Genomic DNA, 22,900 nt, shown 5'->3' with positions numbered 1-22,900 from the left:
AATGGAGAACCTGGGTTTCAAACCCAACCCCCCATCTTCTTGTACAAGCTGGGAATGTCCACACGTGTGCATTTAATGCGCATTAGCTCAATTTCAGGCACATTAATTGCACATGTCTACATGTGTGCACTCTTAATGCACCCTAAAATGACAATTTCAGGCTTTTCAAGCCTAAATTGAATGCCCGCATGAAGCCAGTATCCAATTTATGTGTGACTAGCTAAGTTGTATTAGCAAACATGTAGATGCTGTAATGCACATTAATGTGGCATGCACATTAGTGCACCTGCATGTACGCTACTGTGACTTAGCTATTTGAGTCTAAATTTAATGGGTCTCAATGTGCATTAGCATGTCCACATACAGACACTCACCTAAGTCACTTTAAGCAAAGGCGCATTAAGTTTAGGCATCTGTAAATACACATGTAGACACACCCACTGTTGTACAAACACGAAGGTTGTTACCACATAAGTTAATCTCACTTATATACCATACACCTTCCTTCAGCATTTGACAAACAGCAATTAATTAAGCCTCAAAGTAAAAAGATAAGGAAGCATTATCCCTTAGAAAGAACTTGGACCTGCAATGCTGAGAGGAGTTGGCCAATAATTAATGAGGACGGCCATGGTAGAATCAGAGTGGGACTGTGAAGAAGACTATAGCAGGGCACTAAGGTGCCTGCTACTTGAAAGGCAGCAGTATGGGCTCAGGTGCTGGTTGCTAGGGGCAACCAGGAGGCGCTAAGGGCCCACACCTGGGGAGTCAGCTGACCGGAAGGGGCAGCGCTGGCTACTATATGACCCAGACTGGAGGCTGTGGGTGCTCTCTCTGCTGGCAGCCAGGAAGAAGGAGTACTGCCTGACTAAGGGAAAGAGATTGGCCCTGAATGTGGGAGAGAGAGAAAGGCCTGGATGTACAAGCCGCTAGTTACACGGGTGAGAAATGTGGTGTGGTTTGGAGGACGTTTAGCCATGAGGTTTAGCTTTGTGTTATAGCCCAGGGGCTTGTGTTATTGTTTTTGTTGTTGTTACACCGGCGGACCGGGTGAGGCTATTAGAGGTTGGAGGAGGCCTCATAGGGGCTCCACAGTAGTGTGGGGACCCTGGCAACAGAGGGCGCAACATTCAGGGGTGCACTGACCCCAGTCCTGAGAAGAAGAGCAGAAGATTGGGGGGGGCAGGTAAGGCCGAGGCCGCCTGAGCCCCAAGGCGAGAAGCCCCAGAGCGGGCAGTGGTGAGAAGCCCCTAAAAGGGGACAAGCCAGAGAGCACCCATGGGGTGCGGAGAGTGAAATCGACCAAACAACGTCCGGTACATCTGTGAGGCTTGGGGCATGGTACAGGGGTGGTTGGAGCCACGCATAGCCCATAACGCTGGGGTGCACCGAGTCACCCAAGATAGAACAAAGACTGAGATACATCAGAGCACCGTGTCAGAGATGCTAAGGGCAGCCTCCCTTATACATTGCTGACATCAAAGAAGTGGCAGGTGAGATGTGAGGGTGCTTTTAATATCACATTGGCACGGTAGGGGGCGCTAGGGGAGTTCATGGCCACCCCTAGGACCTTGCGCTGTTACAAAGACATTAGGAAGAAATCTACTCAGTTGTGAATTACACAGGCTCAAGCCATCAGAAGTCACCTAAGGAGGGCAATTTATACAATAACTTAAAAATGGTTTGGTTTTTACATACACACACCAGAATTAATATTATTTCTATATAAGTGAAAAAAATACAAAGACAATCACAAACTAAATTACAAGATAGCCTGGCGTACACTAAAGCTAATGCTTTCATTGTATGTAAATCATTATGATTTGTTAATATTTATATTACAGCAGGAGATAAAGACTTCAACCAGTATTGGAGCTTCATTATTTTAGGCACTATATTCACAATTCACAATGGTTGCTGCTTCAGAAAGCTAGCAATCTAAACAGACAAGATGGGAAACGAGAGAGGCACGAAGTGATGTAAATTGCCCATAGTCACAAAACAGATCAGGCCTCCAGCCAGGAACTGGATCATAAATACATAGTACTTGTACCTTGTAACTGGCAGGCTGTAGCTGTAGCATTTACAGGTTTTGAGACTGGAAAGAATGATATATTTCTCTCATGGTCAACATATCACACTGACACAGAAAACATAGCATAATATATTTCAGGAAAAGAAATCCAGCATATTTAGAGAATTGTTCTGAGACACTGTCATAAATGGAAAAAAATGTATTTGTTATTAACCTGAGGTATGAGCTATCCCTACTGATCTACATAAACCTATCCTGAGCCCCAGAAAGTAGAGAGATATTTTAAGTGGCAGAGGCTAGGTAGGGAAACTAAGCCAAAGCGAAACTGTGTGCCACGAAGAGTTGCAAACTTTTTTTCAGGATATTTCTCATTGTACTTGCTATGTCAATCTCTATTTCCCTGGGTTTTAAGAGAGGTTTTGGCTGAGGATAATCTAAGAGGACTGTTTCTAGGCATTTATGCATATCTTGTTGTACCAAATACACTGTATGCCAGTACAGTATATGCCAGTACATGTCATGTTTAAAGTCCTTTGAAATAATATATGCAGAATATACAGAAAGATTTTAGTAATAAATCTTAGTCAGAGAATAGGATATAGTATTCTCTGAGGTAACTAAAATGAGTCATCCATACTTATATTTGATTTCCAGGACCAAAAATTTGCAGTCTAGACTGAGGGCTTTCATTTTTCTAAACACTTAATCTCTCTGTAGGCTGCTATATTTTGATGTCAATAGGAGGTTTCCAACTCCAGTTCACAAGGATAAAACAACAGAGCAGGAGGTTCCTTTTTTTTTGTTTAGAGATTTTTTTTTAAGTAAGGAGATACATTTTTTTTTCTCTCTGAAGTGGCCATATTTTTAAAAATCTTTTAGTTATTGTCTCCAAACTGCAGAAGTCTCTTGTCACCCCAAAACCTATCCCACAGAGAAGTAACTGCTTCTCAGCATTAGACTACATCTGTACAAGTTTGTTTGTAGCTCTTCAAGATCAAAGGATTTACCCACTATCAACCCGCTCTCAACTGACAACCCTGTGATTTCACTTCTGGCTGTACAAGGCCACCAAAATGTTGGGTGCTTGTTTTCTTTAGAGATGGTGCAAGGCTTGATAGCTAGGCTGATGAGACACCATCTCTGATGTACGTATGTACAGAATGACAGCTTTAAGATGCTGTAAGTGATGTTGCAGTTGTGTTGGTCAAGGAATTGTGTGAGATGTCAGGATTTCTTAGGATGATATCTTCTATTAGACCAACTGCATAGTCGGGATAGACCTACACAAGCTTTTGAATGCAAGACATTCTTCTTTCGCATACTTATGTATGCTGCCTCACATGCTAGAGATGGAAAATGACAAGAAGTCTGAGCTTTTCATCTTTTTTTTTTTTTTGTTTCTTCCCACCATAAAAATAAGCTCCCAAGACAGATGGTAAAAAGAGCCACATTAAAATATCCACATGGGGAAGAGGCACAGCCAGATACCCAGCTCTGTTTGTCCATGGGTGTTTTGATGTGTCTGGTCATTGTTCAGTTCATCCATGAGCCAATGACCCTTAGGGGAAGAATTAATCAAGGCACCCATTCAGCAGACACTGTTCCGGGAGTATGAGGTCATCTTGCCTCTTTTGATAGATGTTAAAGGAGAACTTTCTTTCTCTTCCCCTCAAACCAGAGTAAGAAAATGAGTCATTTCCCAGCAGATGCAAGAGAGAAAAGTATGGCTTGAGGACTTGCTCACTAGCAAGCATATAGTCCAGTGCTTCCCCAAAGATTTTCCTGTGCTTTTCATAATTTGTGTTAGCTGCTGCCAGAGATGACAGTTGCTAGCAGCAGACTGTAAGAGTCAATACTACATTAGTGTCTCACATTGCAGTCTTCTGTGAAGGTTGTAATCACCTTCTCAGACTTGCTAACACACACCCTTTCTCCCCAACAGAGCTCATGGCAGAAGGCAAGAAGAGTTGTCTTGACAATTAGGTGACAGTTAGAAAATAGGATTAAATATGGAAATGATCTAAAAACCTTAAATCTGCAAACAGAGGTTTTTAAAAAGAAAACTAAAACATCCTTTTCTTAGTAAGGCTAGAGTTCAAGCTTCTATGTTCACCAAAAACAGATTATGTCACAGGAAAGCAGATGTCTGGTTTGTTCTGACAGATACAGTAATTAAAAGACAAAATGCTTCTTTCAAACATATTGTTTCTTTGTAAAATTACCCACGTGTTTTGCTAACAATTTAGGAATTTAAGCAAGGGGAAATGGTGAGAGTTATGCAACACTGGATACCACCTGACTCTCCATGCACATATGGTCTTGAAGCTCTGAGTTAAGAAGTGTCCCTTAGAAAGCCATCCGTTTTCTAACCATGTTTCACTGCGGCTTCAATACAAGTGGCCATTGGAGCAGCCCACGCATGCAGAGCTGTGGACTCAAGCAGATAATTAGATTCTGCTTTTCTTTTTTATTCTTGTGGAATTCATATAAGCTACAAGAACATATGTAACCAGATAACTCTGCTCCAAGAGCATGTAGACTTTTTCTGTTCTACTGAGGGAGGAAAAAAAGGTGGAAAATAGTTGAAAAGAAGGACAGCAGAAAATACATAATGGAATAAAACATGGCAGCTACACCCTGGTATCCTGTGAAGGGACATTATATGCTCCTATCTGTCAACTCAGCCAAGCAAGGGTTGCTCTAGGAAAAGATTGCAAATGACTGAACTAGATGCTCGTGACCACAATTTCATAACTTCTTCCCAGCAGGAGGACTCTACCCATCACTGTTTTCTTCCTAGCAGATCATATGGTCTTGGCTATTTCCATTTCTCCTAGTTCCTAATGATTGTTTAAAAAAAAAGATGTAGTATATACCACCAAATGAAGGAACACATTTGGAGCCTGAGCTTATGACATATTAACACTAATATAATTTGCATTTGTTCTATATACTGATATACATTACCCCGCTGTCCAGAGCAGATAGATCATTGTTTAATAGCCATGGTGCCTCGAGAACTGTCAGGACTGCCATGACTATGATGATGACAATGATGCTGCTGCCACAGCCAGGGCTGCAGCCAAGTTAAACTTTTCTGCACACCTTGGCTTCCAGGAGACATGTCAGAGATGAACAAGGAAGTAGCTGCAGCAGAAAAAGGTGTTCCTGCCCGCATGACATGTTACTTCTTGCCACAGCTGCTTTCCAGATCAGCTTTGACATGTCTCCTAGAAACCAAGATATGATTTCACCTGACCATAGCAACATAATGGACCTCTGTTTCCAGTAGGTGCATTTCAGGCTGGACTAAAAAGCGCTGTGGCCTAGGGAGTTGCACTTATATGAGTTTGTGTCTGCCTGCATTATCTAACCACAATGCAGACAGATGTGCATGTGTGGGGCACTTTAGCTGGTGGCAGCAGCAGAAGTACCCTAGTTGAGAATGCAGCACAACTGTGGCTCTCAACTGTGGTGCCACCAAATTCAAAAAGTTGTGGAGTGGTACCCTGACTCTGAAAAGGTTGTGAACCAGTGAGATACATGATCAGTGTGCTTCAGTTATGGGCCACATAATAATGTCTCACCACTACATGGTAAGGGTAATCTGTTTGAATTGAGCAAACAGCTACCCCAGAACAGAAGTAGACACTACATGTACGCTGGTGTAGTTTTACTCCTCATTTTTCCAGAGGAAATTCTACATCAGATTATGAGGGAATTGGCTGGTGTCATTGCAGAGACTTTGGCACGGCTGTTTGAGGACTCCTGGTGCTCGGGCCAAGTCCCTGAGGACTGGAAAAGGGCCAATGTGGTCCCTATTTTCAAGAAGGGGAGGAAGGAAGAGCCTGGCAACTACAGGCCTCACTTCTATCCTGGGGAAGGTCTTTGAAAAAATTATCAAGGGCCACATTTGTGAGAGCCCTGCAGGGCTAGTGATGTTGAGGGGTAACCAGCATGGGTTTGTGCAAGGCCGCTCCTGCCTGACTAACCTGGTCTCTTTCTATGACCAGGTAACAAAAAGCTTAGATGTGAAGCAGGAACTCGATGTCATCTTCTTGGACTTCCAGAAGGCCTTCGACACAGTGTCCCACCCAATTCTGGTGGGCAAGCTGAGGGACTGCAGCATTGACGAATGCAGTCACATGGGTGGCAAACTGGCTCCAGGGGCGCACCCAGAGGGTGGTGATGGACAGGTCAATGTCACCTGGGAGGGTGTGGGCAGCGGAGTCCCCCAGGGCTCAGTCCTTGGGCCAGTGCTGTTCAACATCTTCATTAGCGACCTGGATGAGGGTGTGGAGAGCACCCTGTTCAAGTTCACTGATGACACCAAGCTGTGGGGTAGAGTGAATACACCAGCAGGCAGGGACCGCATCCAGGCAGACCTGGATAGGTTGGAGAAGTGGGCGGATCTGAACAGGATGCGGTTCAACAAGGACAAGTGCAGGGTGCTGCACCTGGGGAGAGGGAACCAGCATTATGGTTATAGGTTAGGGGCTGACCCACTCAGCAGCACAGAGGCAGAGAGAGATCTTGGAGTCAGGATTGACTCCAGGATGAATATGAGTCGCCAATGCGACAAAGCAATAGGCAGAGCCAACCGCATCCTGTCCTGCATCAACAGGGGCATCACTAACAGGTCCAGAGAGGTCTTGCTCCCCCTCTGTGTGGCGCTGGTCAGGTCGTAGCTGGAGTACTGTGTCCAGTTGTGGGAACCGCACTTCAAGAAGGATGTGGAGAACCTGGAGAGGGTCCAGAGGAGGGCCACTCATATGGTTGGGGGCCTCCGTGGCCAGCCCTATGAGGAGAGGCTGAGGGACCTGAATCTCTTCAGTCTCTGCAAGAGGAGACCTTATCAGGGGGCCAGCAGCAGGGACTTGGGGAAAGTCTGTTCACCAGGGCCCCCCTTGGAGTCACCAGGAACAATGGCCACAAACTGAGGGAGGATAGGTTTAGGTTAGATATTAGGAAGAACTACTTCACAGTAAGGGTGGCCAGAGCCTGGAATAGGCTTCCCAGAGAGGTGGTGCTCTCACCTTCCCTGGAGATCTTCAAGAGGAGACTGGATAGGCACCTGGCTGGGGTCTTATGCCCCCTCCCACCCCCAGTGCTCCTTCCTGTCCATGGCGGGGGGTCGGACTAGATGATCTGTCTAGGTCCCTTCCGACTCATTGATTTTATGATTCTGTATAGTAGGGTTATATGTCGTACCTCTACCGCTTGTTTAAATGGGATAGTGTAACCATGTTGTATACATGCCTTTAATCTGATGTTCATAAAATAACTTTAGCACTGTAATGGCAAATCTTAATACAAGAGTGTTCACTGCATATGAATTTACTGGCAACTTTCAAAAACTGTGTAAGGTTTGAGCATCAGCACTGGCTGTCAATCTTCCACGGCTATTCTGAAAAACAAAGTCAGCAGGTGTCCATTCAAACTTCTGAGTCATCCTTGGTAAAGTATGCTCCTGGCTGCTCTCTCCTTTTAGCCTTTTCAGGTCTGCCAAGGCAGAACCAGGGCAGCATTTCTGAAAGCCATTCTGAGACCGCATAAAGCTTGTGATAATCTGTTAGGACAGTCATATATTATAACCATATATATTTCACGGGCAAATACATCAGAACCATAGACCAACTCCATTCAAACTAAATAGAAAGTAAGATAGTACTTGCCTGCTTTGTGGGACAATTAATAAGGCCTCAGGTAGGAAAACTGCTTTTGGGGTTTTTTTCCTCCCTACAGACTACTTGTTTTGCTCCTATCTCCCAAGAAACACCACAGTCTACCATTTTGTAAAGTGGGTGCAGTGCACTGTGTTTCATCCTATGAAATGTAGTCCATGTAGGGTGCTCAACCCATGGAAGAGAAATGACCTAAGACAACCAAACTACAATCCCAAGAGATACCACAGAAGCATTTCCAAATCCATATATATTGGCTCTGAATGAAATATTTCATTTTTATTTCCATTTAAAAGAAAAATCTAAATATTCTAGAGACAGGAAACATTTTGGATTAAAATTATATTTTGTCAGAAAATCAATTTTCTGTGAAAAGAAAACCAATTTTGATGGAGTTTTTTTGGGGGGTTTCTTAAACCAGCCCTGCAAATACTTGAGCAAGTCTAATACTCTAATAGCAGAGGGCAACAGGACACATTCATAATAAAGACAATGTTGCACAGTGACAAAAGAACTAGTGAATGGCACCTGGTTTTATTTGCCTGATATCACAGTTTCTGATTTGGAAGAGAACAAGTTGGAGGCATTACACACTGTGCTAACATAGGAGGATACCTTGTGTCACACACCTGCACTCTTCAGCACATCAGGACTGGTGATGGCTGGATCTGGAAAAAGCCTCACTATCCTTTACTGGAAGGAAGAAAGCTGCAACATGGGTTTTAGCAGTGGGTGCCTGTAGCAAGTGTATTTTGTAAAGCTTTTTCTTTTCAGACAAACATAGAATAACCCCAAAGGAAAAATAATAGTTTGTCAAGTTACAATGTTTTCTATTCTCACATAATTACAGCTAGTTGCTTTGATCTAAACTTGACAAGTGATGTGTATATTACACTACTGCAATCACTTTTGTCTCTTAGTTTAAAAAAAATAAGTGCACACAAGGGAAAAAAAAAGAAAACAAATAGCCTAGGGGGAAAAATCTGCTCTGAGATACTCTCATGAACTCCCACTGACTTCAAATGATTAACTGTGGAAGATGGGCATGGAACAGGACTGTACATCATAGATTGCTTTCAAGATTTTAATAGAATCACTATCTGAAACTTTATACTTTTATTCCTGACTAGGAAGTTCTGAGTTCAAATTGGTTCCTTTTCAGTGAAACGAGTTAAAAGTGTTGATGTTTGACTGATTTGTTCCAGGAGGGACATGGTCAAAATTACCCTGGGCCCCAGACTAGATCTGGAGTGCAGGTGCTCTCCCCGCTGAGATCATTGGGACAAGCAGCAATTGTGTGGAGCCACATTTAGGCTGTCATGTAAAGCTTGTTCAGGCAGCAATGTGAGTCTGGGGCTAGGTGGCAGGATGGAGCTGCATACAGGTAGCAGCATGGAGGCAGCACAGGTCCAGGATCAGGTGTCAACATGGGTCTGGGGGCAGAGCTGCATTTGGGTGGCAGCACAGGTATGGAGCCAGGCAGCAGCATGGACCCAGGGGTGTGCATCAGTGGAGGGCTGCAGTTGTGGGCAGCGTAAGTAGCTGTCACCAATGACCATGTCCATCAGGGACCCTAAAATTTGCAGCAAGCCATGCCTAACTTCAGGTAGCCCACTGGGCTACTGGCTGGCTCAATGAAACAATTCTGCAGGCTGGTTCCAGCCCATAGGCTGTGTATTTGATATCACTTTGTTAAACTAAGGTATTTTGCGAGCCTATACACATGCTTAGGAGTGGGGAGGGGCCATTTTAATTGAAGTGACATTTTAATTGGAGTGACCCTGACAGCTGCCCTAATTAAAACGGCTCACTGTCACATGTATTAAGCCCTCCAAGTTTTAAAATGGCCATGGGGGCACTTTATCTAAAGTTCATTCAATGAGCTTTACTCTTAATACATGTGATGGTGAGGCGACGCGGGAGTGTTCTAATTAGAATATGAACCAGAACATCTATAGGCAGCCATCCTTTGCCAGGAGGGAAATCCTATTTATACTGAAGTCAAGGAATTTCCTTTCCATTGACTTCAGCAGAGTCGTGATTTCACCCCAAGTCCTGCAATAGCTAGCACAGACGGTCTTTAAAGATTGCTTAAGACTACAGAAAAAGAAGTCTATAACTGCTATTCAGTCACTCTTACAGTAAAACTGCTTGTAGATATTGAAGGCTCTGCCTAGCTTATGTCACCTACACAGTATTTCACTATTTAAAAAGGACTTTCTTCCATGAATGAAAACCACTGTGTACCGTAAAAATGAATTCTGTTCTCTGTACATGGTATTATCCTCTTTAAATATTGTCTAAACAAATACTTGCTGTATTTACATCAACGATAGTAATTACAGCTCCAATAATCCACATCTTAAAGTCCTTAAATACATATTTACATGTTATACTTGTCAGAGGTCATAAAAATGTCTAATCTAAGACCTCACACTTTTAGAAAAAAGTTTGTAACTTCCATGTATCTTGATGCCTTGATTACTGACTTTTTAAAAAGATTTTTAAAATAAGGTTCTCAACTGTTAGATGAAATCTAAACTACAAATGTAACAATGGCCCAAAAAACTTTACTTAACATATCATTTTTAAAGCCCATTTCAGTTATAAGTTTTTACCACTTGTAAACTTCTCCTACATCAGGGGTACTCAATCTATAGCCCACAAGCCAGATCTGGCTTCCAATGCCTAGTCATCCTGCCCCCTAAGTCAGGTGTATAGGGTAACATGGGCCCAAACCCAGTATGTGGTTGTGACTCAGGACCCCTGGAGTCCAATCCTGGTGTGTGGGACCAGGCGGAGGTGCCACTGGGTCCCCAGAGCCCAAACCTAGTATATGAGATCAGGTGGAGGCACATAGGACCCTGAGGCCCAATCCTGGGATGTAGGGTCCGATCCATCCCACAGACAGGCCCCACGCTCCTCATTTGGCTGGTGGAGTCAAAAGGTTGAATACCACTGATCAAGTCATAATCACATAGTGATTCCCTCGCTAATCAAATAAAGTTTGCCTGTGTAGATCAACCGGACCCAAATCACTGCCTGCTTGCTAAATGGTTTGGTATGTGCTAGTGGTTTACCAGTTCAAATTACTCATGAGAAATTTAACTGTACTTTCTTACCACACATACGCATCTAATGTGTAGCATACCACTGTGTATTATATGGAGTAGTTTTAAAACTACACTAGGCACACCTGAGGCCTCTGGTTATCAATTGGGATTTATCCTATGATATGAATTGTACAAGATATCTGCATCTTTTCACCTTGTATGTTATTAGCTCCAGTGCATGAGAAGAGATATGGAGTTATTGTTACTTACTCAGCATTTATTGATTATTTATTGATATGCTTTGGATGAAATTTACTCTAGCAAAGAGGGTTAATGAATCCAGAGATGAAAAGACAGAGAAATCAACTGGTTGCAGAGGCTCACGTTGTTTAAATCTGGGCGTTCAGAACTCTGACTCCATATGAAGCAGACCTCTGTCATACACATTGGCTCTGAGTGATTGCTGAACAATACATGGTACCAGGAATGTAACAAACTAAGAAAATATCTTGAGTGGAAGAATGGAACAATTCGAAGCCCCACCAAGGTGAGGACACACCAGAAAGGTAGAGAGAAAATAGAGAAGTTTTAAACAATACTTCACTCTGTTCTCCTTTCTGCTGGCATAGCTTTTTTGAAGATATAATGTAGTTTTATTTCTGTTGATTTGATAACTGGTTCTAAAGCATTTTTATATTTTTAAGCACTTTTCATTAACTCATCTAGAGGAGACTTACTATTGAACTGTATTACAGAAATTTGAAGTGTACTATACACCTCATAAAAAATGAAATGGATACTACCAAAAGATACTACCAAATGAAGTGGATACAGAATAGTACATGATGGTTCTAAGGCTGAAGAGTCAGTCTTGCTATTGTGGGGTTCTTTGAATCCTTGATAAAAGACAAGATCCCAATTGAGACCTGCAACAAAACGCGCAGAAAGTGCCAATTGGAAGAACCAGAATTAACTCTTGACAAAGTGAGTTGAATTTTCCAAGCAAAGGAAGTCATCCTACCTAGAATTAAATTGATTGAGATCAGGCAGTGATCTGACACTACAGACATTATGGACAATCAAAAAATACTATTACAAGAAAAGAAATCTGAAGCAGAAAATATGTACAGCTCAAAGACAGAGTTTAAAAAAACAAACAAGCTACACATGGTGTGGCATACACAAACTAAAGCAATGCCCAGCATTTAGAAGAAAATGTGAAAAACTGAAATGGACTGTATCACTTTGCAAGAGGGAACCAAAATAATTTAGGTGAGTTTGAGGATGTCTTCTGTTCAGAGCTGGTCAATGGACATGGGATACAAGTGCTAATAAGGAGTTTGAGAAAAATGGAAGGCCTTTATTAAAGAGATTCCAATCTTACAGTACCAGGGAAACAAATATAAAACTAAGAAGTTTGTGAATACCACCAAGGAAGGCATTGGCACAGTTCTCATAAAATCATATGGTCACAACTGAAGATGAATGACTTGTGTATCACAGGCACAAACAACAAACTGAATGCTAATACATTCAACTAGAACACAAAGTTTTGGCCATAATCCTTGGGTGAAAAAAAGTATTTTATTTAGGGGGAAGTCTTAGCTGAAATTGACTATATATCTTCAAGGAACATTGCCAATAAGGGTCTGGCATATATCTCTGTAAAGATACAGAAAATAGTTTTTCAGCTGCAAACATAATTTGAAAATTGAGTACAACTTTACGTGAGAGTTGGTGGTCTATAGAGTATTTGACAAGAGTGCAGTGAAACAAATTCCAGACCCAAATCAGTCTCTCAAGTCTCGGACAAAATGTGGACCGTTTTGCTGGAACTATTGCTGAGGATGGAACTATGAAAATGGTAATTAAAGCTACCAGCACAATGGAGGCAGGACAGCATATTCATATGCTGCACCATCAAGAAAGGGGGAGCTTTTATTACCAGATGGAATTTTCTTTAAAGTCACCGGACTGATGATTCCTACAGCATTCAAGTAAAATATATTAACAATGATATATAAAGGTCATTTAAGGACTGAAAATTCCAAATAGAGGGCCAGATAGTTTACAATGGCCCAAATAAACAATGACAATGAGGAAGCTGTTAAGACTTCCCACAAGCCAAAGTACAGACCAAGTCAAAGGAAGAGCTTGGGTATCTGGCACAGGAAAATCTGGCCCCTCTGTGGCAAAAAGTAGAGATTTGTTTATGTTGGCTGAAGAATCCTTAGCATTTACCTTTAGTATATTTATTACCATTTCTCTGAGAGAGCCTTACTAAAACATACTACATCTAAACAGGTGATTATACATATCAACTTAATTTTGCTAGAAACGTTGTAACTGTTAGAATAATACTCAAAATGGTCTACAATTTAATGAGCATGAGTTTAAGCATTCTGTGTTGAAGAGCGGGTGTACATATGTAACTGCTAGTCCCTACTATTCAATCCAAAGGTTGGATGAAAAAGAGTGTCAAAAAATAAAATGCATAAAAGGGCATTAGAGTCGATCTCTGATCTCAGCCACGTAATAACCACCGCAGGTGGACATGATCAGTGACAGACAAGAATGGCATTGATTTCACTGCAGAAAGCTAGAGATCCACACAACATTGAATGGCACTACATATATTAATAGAATATATTTGTTAGTAGATGGTATGTACATTGAATTTGAATTGTAGTATAAGATGAATGTTGTTTCACAATTATTGTTATGTTTGGCTGGGAACGGTAAACAAGGGATCTATGCCTTTAAGATACTCTTGCAAGTCCCAGGGGAATGACTGTTGTTTTGCAATGCCAAGCAGTTAGAAGAAAGATACTTGATGTAAGAGACCTGCACAGTGACTTTGAGTAATTTCTGAACTACACTAACCCATCTTAAGACCTGGGTGAACTTTACTCAATAACATTAAGGACTCTTGTCTGCTTTGATTGCGTTAAGCCTGTTCAAGAAATATAGTTCATCAAAAGGGAACGCATGCTGTTAGCCTATTTTTTCCTCCGGATGACAGACACGAGGCTCAAGTTTCCATGAGCCACCTTTCAACCAACCGCCTGCCATGCACCACCACCTTCCTTGCCAGCTCCAGGGGACTTAGTGGCACTGTTACATTTTATTCTGACAGAAGTGGGAATCAAAAACAACTCAGAACTGCTACATGTGTTTATAACTAGTAAGGGAGTAAGAGGTAGAAGTTCCATGTTCACTTGGAAGAGGGGAAAACCTTCGATGCGTCTCAGACAAAGGTCTTGATAATAATAAAGTCATGCCAGTTCTTGGCAGCTCCAATTATCATCCCCACTGAGTTTTGAGAGGATAAAGCATACCACATACAACAGCAGCAATGAAACAGGAAATACTATATTATCATTTCAGCCTGTCTTCAGCAGAATATATGTCACCCTCTCTGATCCACTCCACCCTGTAGCGGTGATGGCTCTGGTAGCTGCTCCTCATTTTCCTCATAATGATTTATATGCCTGTGTCTAGGAGAAGGCATAGAAATGACAGCCTATCAATTTTCAATAAGGAGAATAAGACAGATTTGGCATTAATAGCAGGTGACCTCCTATTAAGGTCAGTATACCAATACAAGGACAATACCATATTATTGAGGGTTAAAATAGTATTTATTCTTCTTGCATCTTCTCTTATACAAGCCAGATTATTGCCACCTCTCTCCTTTATTTTCTGTTTCTTGTTTTATTTATTGCCAGGATATTTCCTGTAGCAGCATATTTAAAAATCCCCATTAATTTTTCCTTCACTGGGTGGCAGAAGGGAAAGAAAAAAGTTATCAACAGGGAAAAGCTGATGTGTTTGCTATTTTTATTCATATGCAATACGGCTGGACTGAAAACATTTTTGTTTAATATTAAAGGAAATAATGCAGGAAAAACCCAACAAGTGTGCCTTGTTTATAACAGAAGACACCCCCACACAGACTCCCCTTCAGGAAAGTGGGTGTTAAGTATGGTCTACATGCAGTTATTAAACTGATATAACTAATTTGGTTAGAAACGTGATTTTTTTTTTACCAAATAATTATACTGGTAAAATGTAGAGTGTGGGTACAGTTACACCACTGTAACTGTTGCTTTGTTCTCTAAATATGAACACACTTAGTATAACAAAGAGATCATAAAAATGAATCATAGAAATTAGAGCTGGTTTAGGTCATCCAGATCATTCTTCTACCCGTCCAAGATTATTTCTTTCATGATATTCACTAGGGCTTTACCCGGACAGGAAGAAAAACTGAGAAGCACATTTTATGTGCTTTGGGAAAAACTTTACAAAAGTAATAAGCAGGGTTAGGCTCAATATCAGACAGACAGGCTTCTGATGCTGTTATCATTTATCCCAGGGGTTGTCAACCAGGGATATGCATACCCCTGGAGGTACCTGGCCCAGTCCTAGGGGGTACACACGTGCAAGTGGGGACAGAACGCCACCAGTTTTCCAGGAGTAGGGCCAGGGTGGGGCAGAGAAGCTCACCAGGCTAGGGTGAGGGCAGTGGTGTCCCTCTGTGGGGTGGGGAAGCTCGCACATGGCAGCCACCACCACCACACACCAGCCTGGGGAGCTTCCCTGCCCCGCAGAGGGCCGCCGCTGCCCTCACCCCAGCCCAGTGAGCTTCCCCGTCCTGCCCCAGTCCTGGTTCTGGGAGTTGGCAGCCCTCCATCCCCAACCACCTACACACTGTCCCTGCCTCCCAGCTCCATGTCCAGCCGTGGCCCACCTCCCGCTCAGCATTCAGCTGTGTGCTCCCCCCCCCACCTGCTCAGTGTCCAGCCACCAAGGGTACTTAGACTAAAAAAGGATGAAAACCCCTGATTTATCCCATTTAAATAAAAAAATATGCATGCATATCTGCTGCTGATTTCTATTATCACATTCTCATTCAGGGTTACAGAACTGTTATCCAGATTCTTTACCTACCAGCCAGATGTAACTAAGGCCCCTCCTACATGTTACAGGTGTTGCATAATCAACTGGTTAATTGTGCAGTTACCTTGAGACCAGCTATACATGCTAAGTAGCTATCACACCCTAAAAACCTCAACCCAGCTATAAAGTTAGGCCTCAAAAATGTGTACTAACTTTATAACTGGGTGCTATTGAGCTTTAATTTGCATGTGTAGAAAGGTCTCCTGTGGCTGGGAGGCCTCTCAGCTGACAGAGCTTCCAGCTGCAGGGGTGCACCATGCCCAGCATGAAACCCCTGGCCATGAAAGATCATGGTTGCTGTGATCTCCAAGGCTCAGGGGTGCAAGAAACTCCTAGGCCTGGGGGATCATGGCTGCATTGATCTCCCAGTCTTGGGGATTTCATGCACCCCCAAGCCTGGGAGATCATGGGAACTGTGGTCCTCCAGGCCCAGGTATTTCACACACCCCTCATCTGACATATGGGAAACTTGCTTGTTGGTGGTGCAGGGGCAATTAGGTGCAGATCTAATGTGTGATCTCACGATCATGCCTCCTGCCATACATGTGTGGCATGGCAAGAGGTGCAACTATGTGGATCATGTATTAAATCCCATTATGCCTTTACCTGCAAATATAGAGGGGGCCATAGTGTGTGAAATAAATTGTCATGGAGAAAGCCACTCCCATGACAGTACAGTTATTTAATCCCACTAATTTGAACACATAATAAATGGAATATGAGCTTTGGATTGAACTTCTAATTTGGTTTTATGTGGACATATTCTCCAGAGAGAAGAAAGCAACAAAAATGATTAGCGGTCTGAACATATGAGGAAGGGTTGAAATTATTTTTGGTGATTATTTAGTCTGCAGAGTGTTAACAGTCTTCAAATACATGAAAACTAGCTATTTGTACAAAGTATGGAGATAAACTATTTTCTGTGGCCACAAGGGACAGGATAAGGAGCAACAGTTTCAAACTCCATAAAAGGGAAATTTAGGTTGGATAGTAAGAGGAACTTTGTCATTTTGAGTGTGGTCAAGCATTGGAACACATTACCTAGAGCGGCTGTAGAAACTCCATCATTGGAAATTTTTAAGAGCAGGTTAGGTACACTTGCCTGGAATGGTTTAGACATGAATAATCCTACCTTAAGCAGGAAGCTAGATTAGATAACATTTTGAGGTCCCATCCAGCCCTGCTTTGCTGTGGTTTCTGTGATTATCCAAACAATGCTTTGGGAGCAGGTCTTTTTCTATAAGTAAAACAAAGAACATTATTGAAGCATAACAACAAGAAGCAAAATTAAACATACAAATGTTGCTATGTCTCTGCTGTTGTCCACTGGAAAATCAAGAGATTTTCTTGGTTTAAGACGCAAGTTAATTGAAAGTGCTGGGAAAGTTTTTTTCATTACAAATAAAATGCTTTCTCCACGTATTTCCATAAATTATTCTCTGGGTGTGATGACAGTACTCTAGGAGGGAACAAGTGTAGGAATAAGTAAATTTAGTTTCAGGAATTAATGAGGCTTACAAAAGTGACTCAGAGTGCAAATGAAACAGTATTTTGAACACCTGTTTTGCTTCTGGGGAATATGGCAGCCCACAGAAATACTAAGATAGCCAAAAAATCGGAGTCTGTCTTGTGGCCTTTAGTCAGTCTTGTGTGGATGTGTGTACTGCTACCTGCTTAGTCAGATTGGAAGACTACTTTCACAATAACCAAGAACTCCTGGGCAACAGCAGTGTGTCTGGAGGAGTCTTAATTAACAATAAATAAATCAACAAACTCCTTCATTCCTGAGCTTTGTTTTTATCAGCAGTCAAGGGAAATCAGCAATACAGTAGTTGAAGAACATAGCAAAGGCAATTCTTCTCAAGTGAGTATGAGTAGGATCAACTCTGATGGAGGTTGTGGTCAAGAGGTTGAGAGCCAAAGCAGTCTAGATCGGGGTTCTTAACCTTTTTTGTGCCATGGACCTTACAAACTTAAGGAGATGGGGCGCAGGTGGTATTCTCCTCTCTTCTTCCAGTGAGTAGGCGGGGACGGCGACATGAGGCTTGCATTGGTAAGGTCAACCAGCACTTACACAGTTGGTGCCGCCAGGCAGGCCTTGGGTTCTTTGATAATTACCCATGCTTTCGGGTGGGGGGCTTGCTGGGATGGGATGGGCTTCACTTCTCTCCTAAAGGCAAGCATGTCTTCTCTTCCAGGTTGGCTGATCTCGTATGGCGAGCTTTAAACTAGCATCGCTGGGGGAGGGGGCCGCAGGAAGACGAGGAGACACCACCCAAGCAAGACAGGTAACAAATGCCAGGAGTGCCCAGGTAAGAAACAGGGGTCCAAACAATCTCCCAAATCGGGGGCTGGCACATGCAGCTAGACAGGGCCTTAAATGCCTATATACCAATGCTCATAGTACGGGGAATAAGCAGGAGGAACTCGCCCCCAGAATAGCCAGTTCAGACCCAGACATAATAGGCCTTACAGAAACTTGTTGGGATTCATCCCACGACTGGGCAGTTAGCATTAGGAGCTATAGGCTTTACGGGAGGGATAGAGAAGGAAGGAAAGGTGGGGGTGGGGCGCTCTATATCAAGGAGGAATACACATCCTCTGCCAGCAAAATGGAGTCAGAGGAGCAAGCTGAAGTGCTCTGGGTCAAGATACAAGGGGGCTGTGGGGAGAGGGATCTAACGATAGGGGGTCTGCTACAGACCCCCTAACCAAGGGGAGGAGCGGGACCGGGAATTTTCGGGACAGCTTGCAGAGGCACTTAAGGCAAGGGATGTAGTTGTCATGGGTGACTTAAATTACCCGGACATCTTTTGGGAGGAACAGTCAGCCAGGTCGGACCATTCCAGGAGGCTCCTGGCCGAGATACAGGACCTCCACTTAATTCAGGAGGTGCACAGTCCCACCAGAGGAAATGCCCTGTTGGACCTGGTCCTCACCACAGGCAATGACCTGGTAAGGGGCCTCCAGGTCCTTGACCACCTGGGTGATAGTGATCATCGCTTGCTGGAGTTTACCATCCAGCACAGGGTGCCAAGGGCCTGCAGCAAGGCAGTAGCCCTAGACTTCAAGAGGGCCAACTTCAATGAGTTGAGATTAGTTGGAGAGCCGCTGGGGTTCTCAAGGGCAGGGGAACTCAGTGCCCAAGATGAGTGGTCGTTCCTTGAGCAGACGATACTCCGGGCCCAAGGGGTGACCATCCCAACAAAAAGCAAGGGGGGCAGGAGTGCCCAAAAGCCCCCCTGGCTCACCAAGGGTGTACGGAAATGCCTGATTGCCAAAAAGGCGGCGTACACCCCGTGGAAAGGGGGTGCTATCTCCAAAGAGGAGTATACCGCCTCGGCTCAGGCCTGTAGGGGGACTGTCAGGAAAGCTAAGGCGGACATAGAGCTAGGACTAGCGTCCAAAATCAAAGATAACAAAAAGTCCTTTTTCAAATATATAGGGAGGATGAACAAAGCACTGGGAAATGTGAGGCCCCTGCAAGATCCTCTGGGCAATCTGGTGGTTGCACCAGAGGAGAAAGCAGACTTCTTTAACCAATTCTTCACCTCTGTTTTCTTGGGCAGGGACTGGGACTTCCCCACTGTGATACCAGATGGACTCGAGGGGAACGCCTCCAGACCTCAGGTTGGGGAGGACCAGGTTAGAGAGCTTCTGGAGGGGCTGGATGTGTTCAAATCAGCAGGTCCAGATGCTCTCTACCCTAGGGTGTTGAGGGAGCTAGCAGGGGTGATTGCAGGGCCCTTGGCATGGCTTTACGATTGCTTTTTATGATCAGATCAAAAAAGCATTGGATGCAGGAGTTGCTGTAGATGTAGTCTTTCTGGACTTCAGCAAGGCCTTTGACACCGTCTCCCACCCCATCCTCATTAAAAAATTGGGCAACTGTGGCATTGATGCCTACACAGTCAGGTAGATTGCAGATTAGCTGAAGGGTCGCACTCAGAGGGTGGTGGTGCATGGGTCATATTCAACCTGGGGAGAAGTCGGTTCTTGGGCCCGTACTGTTCAATCTCTTTATCAGCGATTTGGACAATGGGGTGAAAAGCACCCTGTTTAAATTTGCTGATGATACCAAAATTTGGGGTGAGGTGAGCACGCTAGTAGGGAGGGAAAGACTGCAGCAAGACTTGGATAGTTTACAGGGATGGGCTAGCAAAAACAGGATGTGCTTCAATACTGACAAGTGCAGGGTGCTGCACTTGGACAGTAGTAACCAGCAGCACACTTAAAAGATGGGAAACGCATTTCTTGAGAGCATGGAAGCAGAAAGTGATCTTGGAGTCATTATTGACTCCAAGATGAACATGAGCGGGCAATGCGAGGTCACGGTTGGCAGGGCTAACCGGACCTTGTCGTGCATCCACAGGTGCATCTCCAGCATGGACAAGCAGGTGATCCTTCCCCTCTATGCAACACTGGTGAGGCCACAGCTGGAGTACTGTGTCCAGTTCTGTACGCCCCACTTCAGAAGGGATGTGGATGGACAACATTGAGAGGGTCCAGAGGAGGGCCACCCAAATGATCCAGGGACAGCAGGGCAGGTCCTACAATGAGAGACTGCAGGACCTGAACCTGTTCAGCCTTCACAAGAGGAGGTTGAGGGGGCACCTGGTGACAGTCTGTAAACTCACTAGGGGGGACCAGAAGGGTTTGGAAGAGACCTTGTTTCCCCTAGTGCCCTCTGGCATAACAAGGAATAACGGTCATAAGTTGTTGGAGAGTAGGTTTAGATTAGACATCCGTAAGAACTACTTCACAGTTAGGGCAGCTAGGAGCTGGAACCAACTTCCAAGGGAAGTGGTGCTGGATCCTACTGTGGGGGTCTTTAAGAGGAGGCTTGATGCCTGCCTAGTTGGGATCATTTGAGCCCAGTTTTTAATCCTGCCCAGGCAGGGTGTCAGACTTGAAGATCTACAAGGCCCCTTCCGACCCTACTTCTATGATTCTATGATTCTATGACCCCTTTGGCAGTCTGGTGAAGCCTATGGACCCCTTCTCAGAATAAGGTTTTTAAATGCATAAAATAAAATACATAGGATTACAAAGGAAACCAATTATATTGAAATACAGTTATCAAAATATTAAAAAAACAAATTTGTGATATAGTAATATATGTGCTTCTTTATTAACGCATTAATTAACAAGACAGTACATTTAAAATATAGGCAAGTTAAAGTTAAATTTCATTTTTTAAAGACATCAGTGTGAAGGCTGTTGTTGCTTAGCTTGAATAAGAATATTAAACTGTGGGATGGTCTTTGACAAGGCAACACGCATGTCATGTTGGACATCCAATCAATTTTGATTTTTTGTTTTGATGGTTACAAGTATTGAAAATCTTGATTTGCAAAGATATATTGTTGCAAACGAATTAAAGCTTCCATAGCTTGTTTTACAATGTGAGGATAGGCTTCTCTCTAGGAACACCAGAATTCTCCAAGGCTTTTTGAGTTAAACTCCAATTTTAGTAAGTTTTTTGTCCTAAGATCAATGAGTTCATCTTTGGCTAGGTCAACATCTTCAATACAGTTTATATCAGAAAGAAAAGGATTGCAGATCCATGGTTCAACTTTAATGCCATCAAGATAGAAATAACTTTTGAAAGCGTTCTGAAGTGTTTCCCAGTGTTCGCAGATTTCTCTTTTCAAAGAAATTGACAGAGAATTTTGTATCTCAACTCCATCTTGGTAAAGCACTTCCTCCAGCATTTGAAAGTTTGTAAGGATGTTGGCCTCTACTCTCTTCTTCCATATCGGCAGCTTAGCCAAGAAAGCTTGTAATTTTTCAGTAGCATCCATAATGGTGACTTCAGGACCTTGAATTGAAAGATTTATCTCATTCATATGGTTAAAAATATCTGCCAGGTAAGCCAACCCATGGATAAAATCCTTTCTTTCAAAGTGTTCCAAGAGTGGGTTTTCTTTTTCTTTCAGAAAAAGTGAAACTTCTGCCCTTAGTTCGAACAAGCGCTTCAAGACTTGTCCTCTTGAAAGCCAGAGAACTTCTGTGTGGTAGAGAAGCACTTCATATTCCGCTCCCATTTCTTGACAAAATCTTTTAAAAATGCGATGATTCAGAGACCTGCCTCTGATAAAGTTGATGACTTTTATGGCTATTGACAAAACTTCTTTCGGGGTTGTTGGAAGAGTCTTTGTTGCCAGTGCATGTCTGTGTAAAAAGCAATGAGTGACAATGACGTGAGGAGCTTCCTTTTTTCACTAAAGTAGCAAAACCAGATGTATTACCAAGCATCGCAGGAGCTCCATCTGTGCAAAGAGTATGAAGCTTTTCTTTCCAGTCAAAGTTTTGTTTGGCAAAAAAACTTTTTATCATTTCCAAAACGTTGAAAGCCTTTGTAGTTTCCAAAAGGGACTCACAAAATAAGAATTCTTCTTTGATGGCATCAGCATGCACATAGCGAACAAAAACAAGGAGCTGGCTACATTCAGAGATGTCTGTAGTTTCATCCAGTTGCATACTGAAGGGGAATGGTGAGGCTGCCAATTCCTCGATGACCTGCTTCAAAATGTTAAAAGAAATATCAACTATTCTAGAACGTATCACATCATTTGACAAGGAAACCGCTTTCAGTTTTTTCCTCTGTTCCAGTCCACAAACCAACTCGACTATTTCCAGTGCACATGGCTTTACTAAAGTCTCTCCAATAGTGTGGGACTTCTTTTGTTTAGCAATCTGGTAAGGTTTTCATGAAATAGCAAATCCAAGTTTTGGAAGTGTCCCAGCTTTTTTGAATTGAGCTTTCTTCACATAAAAAAACCCCTCATCTTTAGATGCATTTTCAGGATGGACAGACGTGTGGTGCTCTTTCAGTTTTGCTGGCTTCATACTTCCGTTCACAAGAATATTTCTGCACAAAAAACACTGTGGCTTTTGTGTCCCATCATGTTCATTAATACAAGTGAAACCATATAATACATAGTCTTCATCGTACTTCCTTTTCTTTGACATTTCAACCTAAATTGGGTCTGGGTCACCAATGTTTTGAACACGTGACTTCACCGTTTGGTGGCTGAACGACTACTAGGGGTGAGGGGGTGGGGCCTAGGAGTGGTCGTGTACTCCCTAGTGCCCCCTACCATCACTCAAGGTGATTCAGCACCCTCTGGTTCTCGCCCGCCATGTCTTTGATGACAATTAGT

At 43.1% G+C, this 22,900-nt stretch overlaps 1 long non-coding RNA gene across 1 annotated transcript in view; it reads right to left on the bottom strand.

Moving 5' to 3' along the window:
• The window catches only part of LOC149865869 (uncharacterized), a 157,201-nt gene that overhangs the window by 5,394 nt on the left and 128,907 nt on the right, over window positions 1-22,900 (bottom strand). Inside the window, exon 3 of the long non-coding RNA XR_016441559.1 lies at window positions 16,867-16,971. This is a non-coding gene — a long non-coding RNA (uncharacterized LOC149865869). The remainder of the gene's footprint in view (window positions 1-16,866; window positions 16,972-22,900) is intronic.

Source organism: Crocodylus siamensis, chromosome 4, assembly GCF_052110815.1.
Source record: "Crocodylus siamensis isolate JL-2025a chromosome 4, ASM5211081v1, whole genome shotgun sequence".
NCBI classification, from domain to species: Eukaryota; Metazoa; Chordata; order Crocodylia; family Crocodylidae; genus Crocodylus; species Crocodylus siamensis.
The sequence above is the reverse complement of the archived record's forward strand: the minus strand, read 5'-3'. Positions and strand labels throughout refer to the sequence as shown.